This window comes from Scyliorhinus torazame, chromosome 7 (assembly GCF_047496885.1).
Source record: "Scyliorhinus torazame isolate Kashiwa2021f chromosome 7, sScyTor2.1, whole genome shotgun sequence".
Classification (NCBI taxonomy): domain Eukaryota; kingdom Metazoa; phylum Chordata; class Chondrichthyes; order Carcharhiniformes; family Scyliorhinidae; genus Scyliorhinus; species Scyliorhinus torazame.
In genome coordinates, this window is record NC_092713.1 from 185,857,165 (window position 1) to 185,873,561 (window position 16,397).

Consider the following 16,397-nt stretch of genomic DNA (forward strand, 5'->3'; position numbering starts at 1 on the left):
TCTGTACTCACTGAGTGCCTCCACTGGAAAGAGACTGAGCATGTGTGATGTGTCCTTTTATATGGGTTGGTGTAATGCCCTCCTGTGGTAGTGTCACCTGTGTGTGTATCGTGACTGCCCATAGGTCGTGTCCTATCTTACTGACCTATTGGTTGACTGCCTGTGTGTCATGAATCTGGTGTTCCCTCTAGTGTCTAGCTAAGTGTAGTGTATGTACATTAACACTTTGTGTACTTACAGTGATGTATATCACCACAGCCCTATTATGATCCAGCAGAGGACAGTAGAGCGGAGCTGCTGATTGGCTGTTGCGGGGGACATTTGCATACATCCATGTGCTCACCCTAACTTAAAGGTGTACCTCAGCAAGAGACTCTAGCTGTTCAAGTGAAGACAAGAATCCAGCAGAGGGCAGTAGAGCAGAGCTGCTGATTGGCTGTTGCAGGGGAAATGTGCATACGTCTGTGTGCTCACCCTAACTTGAAGGTGGTTTGTGGAGGAGCTGTTGTCAAGTGACACTTAAACCCGAAACACTTCTTCAGTGTTTCCCTCCCTACCCCCTCCTCGAACCAAAAAGAAAACAACCGCTGTAAAGATCAAGAGGAAGGCTCGAGGGCAGGTAGAAGTCGAAAGAAGTTGAACCGTGATGTCACAGCCAGCAGGTAAGGGACTGGCTGTTATCATGGTGTTATCGTGTGGGGCACAGAGGTTGCTGAGTGAGTGCTTGCTGAGAATGGGAGTGAATAACAGGTAAGCTCTTTCTTTCTTTTTCTTTTTTTATCTAGAGGGGATGGCAGGGAAGGTAGTGCAATGTTCCTCCGGCAGAATGTTTGAGGTGAGGGACGCCGTCAGTGTCCCTGCTGATTTCATCTGTGGGAAGTGCACCCACCTCCAGCTCCTCAGAAACCGTGTTAGGGAACTGGAGCTGGAGCTGGATGAACTTCGGATCATTCGGGAGGCAGAGGTGGTCATAGATAGAAGCTTCAGGGATGTAGTTACTCTGAAGAATCAAGATAGATGGGTGACGGTGAGAGGGGCTGGGAGGAAGCAGTCAGTACAGGGATCCCCTGTGGTTGTTCCCCTTAGAAACAAGTATACCGCTTTGGATACTGTTGGGGGCGGGACTTACCAGGGGTAAGCCATGGGGTACAGGTCTCTGGCACAGAATCTGTCCCTGTTGCTCAGAAGGGAAGGGGGGAGAGGAGTAGAGCATTAGTCATTGGAGACTCCATAATTAGGGGAATAGATAGGAGATTCTGTGGGAACGAGAGAGACTCGCGGTTGGTGTGTTGCCTCCCAGGTGCCAGGGTGCGTGATGTCTCGGATCGTGTTTTCGGGATCCTTAAGGGGGAGGGGGAGCAGCCCCAAGTCGTGGTCCACATAGGTACCAACGACATAGGTAGGAAAAGGGATAGGGATGTAAGGCAGGAATTCAGGGAGCTAGGGTGGAAACTTAGATCTAGGACAAACAGAGTTATTATCTCTGGGTTGTTACCCGTGCCACGTGATAGTGAGATGAGGAATAGGGAGAGAGAGGAGTTGAACATGTGGCTACAGGGATGGTGCAGGAGGGAGGGTTTCAGATTTCTGGATAATTGGGGCTCATTCTGGTGTCGGTGGGACCTCTACAAACGGGATGGTCTACACCTGGACCAGAGGGGTACTAATATCCTGGGGGGGAAATTTGCTAATGCTCTTCAGGAGGGTTTAAACTAGTTCAGCAGGGGCTTGGGAACCTGAATTGTAGCACCAGTATACAGGAGGTTGAGAGTAGTGAGGTCATGAGTAAGGTTTCAAAGTTACAGGAGAGTACCGGCAGGCAGGAAGGTGGTTTAAAGTGTGTCTTCTTCAATGCCAGGAGCATCCGGAATAAGATGGGTGAACTTGCGGCATGGGTTGGTACCTGGGGCTTCGATGTTGTGGCCATTTCGGAGACATGGATAGAGCAGGGACAGGAATGGCTGTTGCAGGTGCCGGCGTTTAGATATTTCAGTAAGCTCAGGGAAGGTGGTAAAAGAGGGGGAGGGGTGGCATTGTTAGTCAAGGACAGTATTATGGTGGCAGAAAGGACGCTGGATAAGGACTCGTCTACTGAGGTAGTATGGGCTGAGGTTAGAAACAGGAAAGGAGAGGTCACCCTGTTAGGGGTTTTCTATAGGCCTCCGAAAAGTTCCAGAGATGTAGAGGAAAGGATTGCAAAGATGATTCTGGATAGGAGCGAAAGCAACAGGGTAGTTATTATGGGGGACTTTAACTTTCCAAATATTGACTGGAAACGCGATAGTTCGAGTACTTTGGATGGGTCCGTTTTTGTCCAATGTGTGCAGGAGGGTTTCCTGACACAGTATGTAGATAGGCCAAAGAGAGGCGAGGCCATATTTGATTTGGGACTGGGTAATGAACCAGGACAGGTGTTAGATTTGTAGGTAGGTGAGCACTTTGGTGATAGTGACCACAATTCGATTAAGTTTACTTTAGTGATGGAAAGGGATAGGTATATACCGCAAGGCAAGAGTTATATCTGGAGGAAAGGCAATTATGATGCAATGAGGCAAGACTTAGGATGCATGGGATGGAGAGGAAAACTGCAGGGGATGGGCACAATGGAAATGTGGAGCTTGTTCAAGGAACAGCTACTGCGTGTCCTTGATAAGTATGTACCTGTCAGGCAGGGAGGAAGTGGTCGAGCAAGGGAACCGTGGTTTACTAAAGCAGTCGAAACACTTGTCAAGAGGAAGAAGGAGGCTTATGTAAAGATGAGACATGAAGGTTCAGTTAGGGCGCTCTAGAGTTACAAGTTAGCTAGGAAGGACCTAAAGAGAGGGCTAAGAAGAGCCAGGAGGGGACATGATAAGTCTTTGGCAGGTAGGATCAAGGATAACCCTAAAGCTTTCTATAGATATGTCAGGAATAAACGAATGACTAGGGTAAGACTATGGCCAGTCAAGGACAGTGGTGGGAAGTTGTGCTTGGAGTCCGAGGAGATAGGAGAGGTGCTGAATGAATATTTTTCGTATTCACACAGGAAAAAGACAATGTTGTTGAGGAGAATACTGAGATTCAGGCTGCTAGACTAGAAGGGATTGAGGTTCATAAGGAGGAGGTGTTTGCAATTCTGGAAAGTGTGAAAATAGATAAGTCCCCTGGGCCGGATGGGATTTATCCTAGGATTCTCTGGGAAGCTAGGGAGGAGATTGTTGAGCCTTTGGCTTTAATCTTTAAGTCATCTTTGGCTACAGGAATAGTGCCAGAAGACTGGAGGATAGCAAATGTTGTCCCCTTGTTCAAGAAGGGGAGTAGAGACAACCCTGGTAATTATAGACCAGTGAGCCTTACTTCTGTTGTGGGAAAAATCTTGGAAAGGTTTATAAGAGACAGGATGTATAATCATCTGGAAAGGAATAATTTGATTAGAGATAGTCAACACGGTTTTGTGAAGGGTAGGTCGTGCCTCACAACCCTTATTGAGTTCTTTGAGAAGGTGACCAAACAGGGAGATGAGGGTAAAGCAGTTGATGTGGTGTATATGGATTTCAGTAAAGCGTTTGATAAGGTTCCCCATAGTAGGCTACTGCAGAAAATACTGAGGCATGGGATTCAGGGTGATTTAGCAGTTTGGATCAGAAATTGGCTAGCTGGAAGAAGACAAAGGGTGGTGGTTGATGGGAAATGTTCAGACTGGAGTCCAGTTACTAGTGGTGTACCACAAGGATCTGTTTTGGGGCCACTGCTGTTTGTCATTTTTATAAATGATCTGGAGGAGGGCGTAGAAGGATGGGTGAGTAAATTTGCAGATGACACTAAAGTCGGTGGAGTTGTGGACAGTGCGGAAGGATGTTACAAGTTACAGATTGACATAGATAAGCTGCAGCGCTGGGCTGAGAGGTGGCAAATGGAGTTTAATGCAGAAAAGTGTGAGGTGATTGATTTTGGAAGGAATAACAGGAAGACAGAGTACTGGGCTAATGGTAAGATTCTTGGCAGTGTGGATGAGCAGAGAGATCTCGGTGTCCATGTACATAGATCCCTGAAAGTTGCCACCCAGGTTGAGAGGGTTGTCAAGAAGGTGTACGGTGTGTTAGCTTTTATTGGTAGAGGGATTGAGTTTCAGAGCCATGAGGTCATGTTGCAGCTGTACAAAACTCTGGTGCGGCCGCATTTGGAGTATTGCGTGCAATTCTAGTCGCCGCATTATAGGAAGGATGTGGAAGCATTGTAAAGGGTGCAGAGGAAATTTACCAGAATGCTGCCTGGTATGGAGGGAAGATCATATGAGGAAAAGCTGAGGGACTTGAGGCTGTTTTCGTTAGAGAGAAGAAGGTTAAGAGATGACTTAATTGAGGCATACAAGACGATCAGAGGATTGGATAGGATGGACAGTGAGAGGCTTTTGCCTCGGATGGTGATGTCCAGCACGAGGGGACATAGCTTTAAATTGAGGGGAGATAGATATAGGACAGATGTCAGAGGTAGGTTCTTTACTCAGAGAGTAGTAAGGGTGTGGAATGCCCTGCCCGCAACAGTAGTGGACTCGCCAACACTAAGGACATTCAAATGGTCATTGGATAGACATATGGACGATAAGGGAATAGTGTAGATGGGCTTTAGAGTGGTTTCACAGGTCGGCGCAACATCGAGGGCTGAAGGGCCTGTACTGCGCTGTAATGGTCTATGTTCTATGTATTTTCTTTTATTTACTTTTCTTTTCATGTGCTTAACGATCTGTTGAGCTGCTCGCAGAAAAATACTTTTCACTGTGCCTTGATACACTTGACAATAAACAAAATCCAAATCCAAGTGGCAAGTTAGATTTGCACCACACAAGTGCCAGGCAATGACCATCTCTTACAAGAGGTGATCAAACCACCGCCCCTTGACATTCAATGGCATTACCATCGCTGAATCCCCACAATCAACTTCCTGGGGGTTACCATTGATCAGAAATTGAACTGGACTAGCTATATTAATACTGTGGCTACCAGGGCAGGTCAAATGGCGAGTAACTCACCAGGGCTAAATCACTGGATTTGAAAGCAGACCAAGGCAGGCCAGCAGCACGGTTCAATTCCCGTACCAGCCTCCCCGAACAGGCGCCGGAATGTGGCGACTAGGGGCTTTTCACAGTAATTTCATTTGAAGCCTACTTGTGACAATAAGCGATTTTCATTTCATTTCATTTTTCATTCCCTGACCCTCAAAGCCTGTTCACCATCTGCAAGCCACAAGTCAGGAGTGTAATGGAATACTCTCACTTGCCTGGATGAGTGCAGTACAACAACATTCAGGAAGCTCGACACCATCCAGGAAAAAGCAGCTCGCTTGATTGCTCCCACTTCCACAAATATTCAAGCCCTTAATGTCCAAATTGCCCTTGGTGTTGGGTGGAGGTGTTGAGTTTGGGTAGGGTGCTCTTTCCAAGAGCCGGTGCAGACTCAAAGGGCCGAATGGCCTCCTTCTGCACTGTAAATTCAATGATAATCTATGATTAATCTAGGACAAAGGTTCGGCACAACATCGTGGGCCGAAGGGCCTGTTCTGTGCTGTATTTTCTATGTTCTATGTTCTATGTTCACCATCAACGAACAGTGGCATTGCAGGAACTCACCAAGGTTCCTTAGACAGCACCTTGCAAACTCATGACCATTACCATCTAGAAGGAAAAGAGCAGCAAATACCTGGGAACACCACCACCTGGAGGATCCCCTCCAAGTCACACACCATCTTGACTTGGAAATATATCGCCGCTCCTTTACTGTCGCTGGGTCAACATCCTGGAACTCCCTAACAGCACAGTGGGTGCACCTACACCTCAAGGACTGCAGCGGTTCAAGAAGGCATCTCACCACCACCTTTTGAAGGGCAACTAGGATTGGCAATAAATGCCGGCCTAACCAGCAATGCCCACATCCTGTAAATTAATGTTTTTTAACTGTAGAGTAGACCGCATTGGGAGCAGTAAATGCTATAGACCAGATTGAAGGAGGTGCACTTGTAACGCTGCCTCATTTGAAAAAATGTTAAAGCCCGGGGATGGTGAGCAGAGAGGATGTAAAGGGGCAGGTGTTACACCTTCTGCAATTGCATGGGAGGGTGCCGTGGGGAGAGGGTGAGGTGTTGGGGGTGATGACGAGTGAACCATGGTATCCCGCAAAGAACGGTCTCTGCGAAATGCTGACGGGGGCGTGAGGGGAAGATGTGTTTGGTGGTGGCATCATGCTGGATTGGCGGAAGTGGCGGAGCATGCCAGTTTGAGTTGTATGTTCATATGTTGCATGCATGTATGTTCATATGCCTGTATGGTCATACATTTGTATGTTCATATATTTGTATGTCCGTGTGTTAGTATGTCTTTATTTTCATATATTTGTATGTTCATACATTTGTATGTGCTTACATTTGTATATTCATATGTCTGCATGTTCATTTGTTTGTATTTTAGTATGTTTGTTTGTGTGTTGGTATGTTTGGCTGTAATTCGGCCTCTTGAACATCCCTGATTTTAATCGCTTCACCATTAATGGCTGTGTCTTCAGTTGCCTGGACTCCAAGCTCTGGAATAACCTCCCTAAACCTCTCCTCTTCTTCACCACACTTTCCTCCTTTAAGACACCCACCTTTGATCTAATTATGTGCCTCGGTGTCATATTTTGTTTTAAAATGGCCTCTGTGAAGCACCTTGGGACTGAATAAGACACGAGGTGTCTGCCTGTGCAGACTGTAAGGGGTGAGGATTATATCTACAGTTATCTCACTGGATGACACAGACTGACCAATGTCGCGGCAGGATAGTGGACTTCATGGGCGGCACGTGGCACAGTGGTTAGCACTGGGACTATGGCGCTGAGGACCAGGGTTCGAATCCCGGCCCTGGGTCACTGTCCGTGTGGAGTTTGCACATTCTCACCGCATCTGCATGGGTTTCATAGAACATAGAACATAGAACATAGAAAATACAGCACAGAACAGGCCCTTCGGCCCACGATGTTGTGCCGAACCTTTGTCCTAGATTAATCATAGATTATCATTGAATTTACAGTGCAGAAGGAGGCCATTCGGCCCTTTGAGTCTGCACCGGCTCTTGGAAAGAGCACCCTACCCAAACTCAACACCTCCACCCAACACCAAGGGCAATTTGGACATTAAGGGCAATTTATCATTGGCCAATTCACCTAACCCGCACATCTTTAACCCGGAGCACCCGGAGGAAACCCACGCAGACACGGGAAGGATGTGCAGACTCCGCACAGACAATGACCCAAGCCGGAATCGAACCTGGGACCATGGAGCTGTGAAGCAATTGTGCTATCCACAATGCTACCGTGCTGCCCTTAAGAACAAATAAATCTACACTATATCATTTTACCGTAATCCATGTACCTATCCAATAGCTGCTTGAAGGTCCCTAAAGTTTCCGACTCAACTATTTCCACAGGCAGTGCATTCCATGCCCCCACTACTCTCTGGGTAAAGAACCCACCTCTGATATCCCTCCTATATCTTCCACCTTTCACCTTAAATTTATGTCCCCTTGTAATGGTGTGTTCCACCCGGGGAAAAAGTCTCTGACTGTCTACTCTATCTATTCCCCTGATCATCTTATAAACCTCTATCAAGTCGCCCCTCATCCCCCACAATCCAAAGATGTGTAGGTTAGGTGGATTGGCCACGCTAAATTGCCCCTTAATTGGAAAAAAAATAAGTAATTGGATACTCTAAATTTGTAAAAAAAAAAAAGTATAGTGGACTTCTCAATAGAGAAGATCTTAATAACCAAGGAGGTAGTGGTGTACAGGTATCGTCACTGCGAGAGTAATCCAGAAACCCAGGCTAATACTCCGGGGACCTGGGTTTGGATTTGAAATTTGAAGTCCATTAAAAAAAACTGAATTGAAAATCAAATGTTGACAATGAAACCATTGTTGTAAAAAAACATCTGGTTCACCAATGTCTAATTAAAGGAGAAAATTTGCCATTCGTTCCTGGACTTGCCTACATGAAACTCCAGAGCCACGATGTAGCTGTCTATTAAATGCCCCTTCAGACTCAATTGCTGAATAAGGCATGGTCAATAAATGCTGGCCCATCCAGGGACCCACATGTAATGAAAAGAAAATTAAAAGAAAAGGGAAATGTAAAATCAGATGCTGAATCGGTGTCACAACATTTTACATTATCCTAGTCACAATCTACCCTGAGATGTGTGTGATGCACTATCAATTACGACGAGACGAGAGGAGAATGTCATCGAGGCTTTATTACACAGAGATGTGTGGCCTCCTACAGCAGCTTACGAAATGGCTGCTGTTCAGAGAGCACATTATACTCCGCCTCCTGGGCGGAGCCAGCAGGCAGGGATCTACCCCCGTACCTGTAGTACAGGGGCCTTACCGTAATACCCATATATACAATATAATACAACAGTGATGGCTACCACATTCACCCCCTGTTAAAAATGAGTCCAGCGGGGGTGGTGGAAAGCTATATACATACAGATTGGTTTTAATATTACAGAGGTTACAAATTTAGACGATCAGGCGCCTGGATCTGTCATTGGGAGCGCCGCAGTGCTGATGGCGACTCAGGCGTCGGCTCGGTCTTCGGTGACTCCGGGAGCGTGTCGAAATCCTCTTCAGCCCCGGGTGGGAGCAAGGGGAGGATGGATTGTCCTAGAGTGGGGGCTGCAGTGGGGTGCGCCGGGGGAGGGGAGGGTAGCACCGGGGCGGGGGGGGCGGGTGGGGTTGGATGTATGGGGACCCAGCTGGTGCCAGATCCCGGAGGGAGATAGTGTCTTGGCGGACGTCGGGGTACGCTATTTCGGCGTACTGCGGGTTTGCATGGAGTAGCTGTACTCTCTCAACCAACGGGTCCGCCTTGTGGAGCCGCACATGCTTGCAGAGGAGAATGGGTCCTGGAGCTGCCAGCCATGTTGGGAGCAAAACCCCGGAGGTGGACTTCCTGGGGAAGACAAAGAGACATTCATGGGGATTTCGTTGGTCGCGGTGCACAGCAGCGACCGAATGAAGTGAAGTGCATCGGGGAGGACCTCCTGCCAGCGGGAGGCTGGGAGATTTCTGGGCCGTAGGGCCAGCTGGATGGCTCTCCAGGCCGTCCTATTCTCCCGCTCCACCTACCCATTTCCCCTGGGGTTGTAGCTGGTCGTCCTGCTCGAGGCAATGCCCCTGTTGAGCAGGTACTGGCACAGCTCCTCGCTCATAAATGAGGATCCCCGGTCGCTGTGGATGTAGGTGGGGAAACCGAACAGAGTGAAGATGGTGTTGAGGGCTTTGATGACGGTGGCAGACGTCATATCGGGGCATGGGACGGGAATCGGGAATACTCGTCGACCACATTAAGAAAATACGTGTTGCGGTCGGTGGAGGGGAGGGGCCCTTTGAAGTCCACGCTGAGGCATTCAAAGGGGCGTGAGGCTTTCACCAGGCGCGCACGGTCTGGCCGGTATAAGTGCGTTTTATACTCCGCACAGACCTGGCAGTCCCTGGTGATAGCCCTGACTTCCTCGATGGAGTAGGACAGATTGTGGGCCTGAATGAAGTAGTAAAAGCGGGTGACTCCTGGGTGACAGAGATCATCGTGCAGGGTCTGGAGTCGGTCCACTTGTGCGCTGGCACATGTACCTCGGGACAGGGCATCGGGGGCTTGCTGAGCTTACCGGGGCGATACAAAATCTCGTAATTGTAGGTGGAGAGCTCGATCCTCCACCTCAAGATTTTATCATTTTTGATCTCACCCCGCTGTGTGTTGTTAAACATGAAGGCTACCGACCGTTGGTCAATGAGGAGAGTGAATCTCGTGCCGGCCAGGTAATGCCTCCAATGTCGCACAGCTTCAACGATCGCTTGGGCTTCCTTTTCGACGGAGGAGTGCCGAATTTCGGAGGCATGGAGGGTGCAGGAAAAGAATGCCACGGGCCTGCCTGCCTGGTTGAGGGTGGTGGCCAGAGCGACGTCTGATGCATCGCTCTCGACTTGGAAGGGGAGCGTCTCGTCGACCACGTGCAACGCCACCTTGGCGATGTCGGCCTTGATACGGTTGAAGGCCTGGTGAGCCTTGGCTGCCAGTGGGAAAGCGGTGGATTGAATGAGTGGGCGGGCCTTGTCTGCATAGTTTGGGACCCACTGGGCGTAATACAAAAAGAACCCCAGGCATTGTTTGAGGGTTTTGGGGCAGTGGGGGAGGCGGAGTTCCATGAGAGGGCGCATGTGATCGGGGCCGGGCCCCAGAACTCCGTTCTGAACCACATAGCCGAGGATGGCTAATCGGTTCGTGCTGAACACACACTTCTCCTTGTTGTAAGTTAGCTGAGGAGTGTGGCGGTGTGGAGAAATTTGGAAAGGTTAGCGTCGTGGTCCTGCTGGTCGTGGCCGCAGATGGTGACGTTGTCCAGGTACGGGAAAGTGGCCCGCAGCCCGTACCGGTCAACCATTCGGTCCATCTCCCGTTGGAAGACCGAGACCCCGTTGGTGATGCCGAAGGGAACCCTAAGGAAATGGTAAAGGCGGCCGTCTGCTTCAAACGTGTGGGCAGTCCGCCTTATGGATGGGGAGCTGGTGGTAGGCAGATTTCAGGTCCACTGTCGAGAAGACCCGCTACTGTGCAATCTGATTGACCATATCAGATATGCGTGGGAGGTGGTATGTGTCGAGCTGCGTGTACCGATTGATGGTCTGACTGTAGTTGACGACCATCTGTTTTTCTCCCCAGTTTTCACCACTACCACTTGGGCTCTCCAGGGGCTGTTGCTGGCCTCGATGATACCTTCCCTCAGCAGCCGCTGGACCTCAGACCTGATGAAGGTCCCGTCCTGGGCGCTGTACCGTCTGCTCCTGGTGGCGACGGGTTTGCAATCCGGAGTGAGGTTTGCAAAAAGGGAAGGTGGGTCGACCTTAAGGGTAGCGAGGCCGCAAACAGTAAGGGGTGGTAGAGGCCCGCCAAATTTCAGGATTAGGCTCTGGAGATTGCACTGGAAGTCCAGGCCGAGTAGCAAGGCAGCGCAGAGGTTGGGGAGGATGTAGAGCCGGAAGCCGCTGAACTCTATGCCCTGGACGGTGAGGTTGGCGATGCAGTACCCCCGGATCGCCACGGAGTAGGATCCAGAGGCCAGGGAGATTCTTTGGTTAGCGGGGTGTACCGCGAGGGAGCAGCGCCTTACCGTATCGAGGTGGATGAAGCACTCAGTGCTCCCGGAGTCCAGAAGGCGGGAGATCTCGTGCCCGTCGACCGTCACCATTGTCGAAGCTGTCGCGAGGTTGTGCGGTCGAGACTGGTCGATTGTGACCGAGGCAAGACGCGGCTGGTCGTCGGCGGTTGCAGGCGATGAGCGGCCTGATGAGGTGCCCGACGGGCATGGGTCCTGAGGCGGGTAAGATGGCAGCGCCCACGGGCCGCATGTGTCCTGGGGCAGGCAAGTTGGCGGTGCCCATTGGTTCTGAGGCAAGCAAGATGGCGGCCCACGGGCCGCACGTGTTGTGAGTGGAGTAAGATGGCAGCGCCCATGGGCTGCACGTGATCTGAGGAGAGGAAGATGGCAGCGCCCACTGGCCGCACGTGGGGGGTGCCGGGACAATAGCGCCGATTGAGCGGGCCTGGCACACTGCAGCAAAATGTCCCTTCTTGCCACAGGCCTTGCAGAGGGCGCTCCGCGCCTGGCAGCACTGCCGGGGGTGTTTTGTCTGTCCGCAGAAGTAGCACTTGGGTCCCCCGGGGTTGGTTGGCTGCCGCACGGCGCAGGCGTTGGGTTGGCTGAGGGCAGTCGCTGATGGGGTCCATGATGGGGTGGCCGCTGGCGGGGTCCACGATGCACAGGGGGGGTGGGCCGTGCAGTCGGGGGCATAAGCCTGGACGTTGCGTGAGGCGACCGTGAGCAAGAGCGCTAGTTCGCTAGGTCACCGCGAGGTCAAGCGTGGCCCCTTCTAAGAGGCGCTGGCAGATGTAGTCAGACCCTATTCCCATAACTAACGCGTCTCCCATTAGCAGGTTCAAATGTTCAGTGGCCGAAACGGCCTGGCAGTCATAGTCCCTCACCAGGGCGAGCAGGGCATGCCAGAAATTTTCCACAGACTCACCGGGAAATTGGTGCCGTGTGGATAGGAGGTGCCTGGCATAGATCTTGTTGGTCTGCTGAGCGTAATTCTCCTTCAATAGCGCCATGGCCTCTGCGTAGATAGGCGCGTCCTGACAAGGGGAAGAACGTTGGAGCTCAGCCACGTGTACAGAATCTGGAGCTTCTGTGCTTCCGAGATTGGGTATCAACCGATCAGACCCGATGTATACTTCAAAGCAAGCTAGCCAATGTTGGAAGTCCTTTTTGGCGTTGTCTGCTTGAGGATGCAGCTGCAGGCGATCCGGCTTGATGCGGAGATCCATCTCTGAAAAATCTCTGTGTAATAAATTGATTCACTATCAATTACGACGAGACGAGAGTAGAATGTAATTGAGGCTTTATTACAAGAGATGTGTGGCCTCCGACAGCAGCTTACGAAATGGCTGCTGTTCGGAGAGCACACACATTTAAACTCCGCCTAGTGGGCGTAGCCAGCAGGCAGGGATCTACCCCCGTACCTGTAGTACAGGGGCCTTACCGTAATACCCATATATACAATATATGTGTACAATATACAATATATACAACAGTGGTGACTACCACAGTGTGAAACACTTCCCACCAAATAAATATAATCCCTTTTTCAGAGCCATTCACAGGTGAGGCTGGAATGAGGAACACGAGGCAGGAGGGTGAATAAAGTAGGGATGAAGGAGGACTGAGGAGAGAGAGAATGAAGGAGGATTGAGGTAGAAATAAGAAGAAGGAGAATGAAGTAGAAGTGAGGGAGGAATGAGGAGAAGAAGAATGGGGTAGGATTGAGGGACAAATTAGGAAAGGGAGAATGAAGTAGGAATGAGGGAGGAATCAGGAGAGGGAGAAGGATGTTAGATTGAGGGAGGAATCAGGAGGAAGAATGAAGTAGGAGTGAGAGAGGAATGAGGAGACAGAGAAGGAAATTAGATTGAGGGAGGAATGAGGAGAGGAATAATGAAGTAGGAGTGAGAGAGGAATGAGCCCTTGAAATTTTGAAGATTTTGAGAAGGAGAATGGTACATATAAAGAAATGCAATCTTCAGACTGTAGGGCCAGTTGTTTGAATCAGTTTTCTGACATGCAGCATCTCAATTCCCAGAATCATTATTAGCTGAAATTAATAAAGCATTGTGGCTGCTTGCAAGATAATTATTGTATAATCACCAGGGGGAGGGAGATTGGATGGTGTGCTGGGTTCAAACTCTGTCCTCTCACTTCTGGGAGCTCAGTTTGAGTGCTGTCCAGACAGATGGGATGAAAGTCTCTCCAGGCTGATGGGCCCTAAGGGTTTTGAAATGCATTTGTATTGTTTCCAGCCACATCCATCCCTGCTGCGCGCCCCTTCCCCCGAGAGCCACTCTGCAGAACATTGCTTCCATTACATTCAGCATTACTGATACCAGAGACAGCCTTCGGAGAGAGCCAGCAGTTAGGCAAATGGCAAAGTCACACTCACTTCTCAGATTTATAGAATTCTGCAGTATAGAAAGAGGCCATTCAGGCCATCATGCTGTGCAGACTTTTTAAAATATCTATCCAATTATTCCCATGCCCTTACTCTTTCCACAGGGCCCTGCACATTTATCTTTAAAAAATAACACAGGGGCTCTTGACAATATAAATAGAAGCAGAGAGAAGCAATGACATGATGGTAAACATTTGGAAATTGTTGGTCATGTCCCAGCTAGTGTATTGTGTTTGTGCTGGTTTACATAGAGGCTGCATGGTGAAGACCTCCTTCCCAGATCTTGGTGCATAACCACCTGGCAAATACAAAACCCAGCAGCAAGGTTTTGGCGTTAAACACAAAACCCTATTGTAAACCTCAACATTTCCAACTGGCAGATCTATGTGTGCGTGTGTGCATGTATGCATGTGTGTATGCGCGCGTGTGTGTATGCATGTGGGGGGGTGTATGCACATGTGTGTGTGTATGCACATGTGTTTGTGTATGCATGTGTGTGTATGCACTTGTGCGTGTGTGTACATGAGTGCACATGTGTGTGTGTGCACATGTGAACATGTGTGTATGTATGTGGGGTTGGGTGATGTTGTGGGGCACTGTGTGCGGATGTGTGTTTGTGTGTCTATGTGGGTGTGTGTGTGCATGAGTGTGGGTTTGAGTGAGTTTGTGTGTGTGGATGGCTGGATGTGTGTGGAAGTGGGTTTGGTTGTATGCTGGTGTCGGGTGTGTTTCTGTGTGTGTGTTTCGGTGTGCATGTATGTATGTGTGATGTGTGTGTGTATTTGTGGGTGCATGTGTGGGTGACTGTGAGTGGGCTAGTGAGGGTTTGTTTGCGCATGTGTGAGTGTGTGTTTGAGTGTGTGTGAATGAACTTGTGTGTGTGTGTGTCTGTGGATGCATGTCTTTGTGAGTGTGTGTGTGTGGGCATGTGTGTTTGTGGGTGCATGTGTGGGTGAGTTTGTGAGTGCGTGTGGGTATATATGTGGGAGCATGTGAGAGTGTGTGTGAGAATTTGACTATGTGTATGAGTTTGTGTGTGTGTCTGTGGGTGTGGGTGCATGCGTTTGTAAGTGTGTGTGAGTGTGTATATCTATGGAGGTACGTGGATCTGGGTTTGTGAGGGTTTGTGTGTGTGTGTGTGTAGGCGTGTGTGTTTGTGGGTTCATGTGTGGGTGCGTGTGTGGGTGTATTTGGTGTGTGTGGAGGGCCATTTGAATGATCATCACAGAATATTGAAGTGTAGAATCTTTTGCTATTTCTTCCTGAAGGTGCTGGGATTTGCATTGCGTGAAATCTACCAGATCAATTGATGGACTTGCACTCTCTTGCAAGTGTAATGTAGCTCCTTTGAAACTGCCAATTGTGTCAAAACAGTCTGTATGTCTTGATATTAGGACATGAACTGAGGTGATAGGACTAGTTTCTGAGGTTGATCTGCCTCATGAGTTCTGACTGATTCCATGGATTGTTACTAGTGCAAGGATGCAGCATGCTGGTAGACCTACAATTGCTAGGCCTTTATTCTCTATGATGTGGAACATCTGTGCCACTGAGGAGGATTGATTGCATTTGTACTCCAGGCATATGTAATTGGTGAGCTGTTGTATGCTGAACATTGCACAGCAGTAGGTTTTGCATGGCCTCCCATGTCTGTTGGGAAAAGTATTTTCAAATTTGTTGCCAATGGCCCTTTCTGCTATGTACCTTGCAGAGTTTATGGAAAGCTGGACATTTCTTTGGTGCCTATAGGCTTGGGTGCTCGACTGAGTGTGTCAACAATTGGGGTTGGAAGATCTGTACGTTTCATCAACCTGTGTGGATCACTTCATACTGACATCCATCTTGGTCTTGTCCGAGCAGGTCTTGCTGGAATGCTTCCATGGGAGTGGATGTGATCACCAACTCAATAATTCAGTTTGGTAGCTCTGTGTTTGAAAAATTGAGGTATGTACTCTTTTCTCTGCATCTGCTGATGAAGTGATTTTCTCTTTCGTTTCAGATTCCAGCATCCGCAGTAATTTGCTTTTATCCAATGTAGAGAAGAAGCATAGAAGGATAAGTTTGGTCCATAAGATCAGTTTAGTCCATAAGAGGGTCATTCAGGAGACTGGTAACAGTGGGGAAGAAGCTGTTTTTGAATCTGTTTGTGCGTGTTCTCAGACTTTTGTATCTCCTGCCCGATGGAAGAAGTTGGAAGAGAGAATAACCCGGGTGGGAGGGGTTTTTGATTATGCTGCCTGTTTTCCCAAGACAGCGGGAGGTGCAGACAGAGTCAATGGATGGGAGGTGGGTTCGCGTGATGGACTGGGCGGTGTTCATGACTCTTTGAAGTTTCTTACGGACTCGGGCTGAGCAGTTGCCATACCAGGCTGTGATTCAGTCAGATAGGATGCTTTCTATGGAGCATCTAGAAAAATCGGCAAATACAGACATTTAACCTGATACTGGACAGTCTTCCAGTGCAGTTCATATCTTTGGGGGTCCTTCAGCCCTTCTGCTGTTTCTCAGTTCTTTATTTAAGCGCTGCCTCAGTGCTGCGTCTTTAACGTTGTTCTGGGCTGTTTCCTGCTGTATTTCCAACACGATATTGCAATTATATTACTGTCTGACCAAAACACTAAGGACAGGTGTTGCATCACCTATATTTGTCAAAATAGGTGCCGAAGGAAAGGAAAAGAGTACTGAGGGTGGCTGCAGAATAAACCAGGGATTCGCAGAAGAAACGGTCCCTTTGGAGGATAATCCATACACTGTGGAGGCTGGTAGGGTGGAAAATGGCAAGAGGGATCCGATCCTGGTTCTCGGAGAGAAGGGAAGGTGTGGGAGTAGGAATGT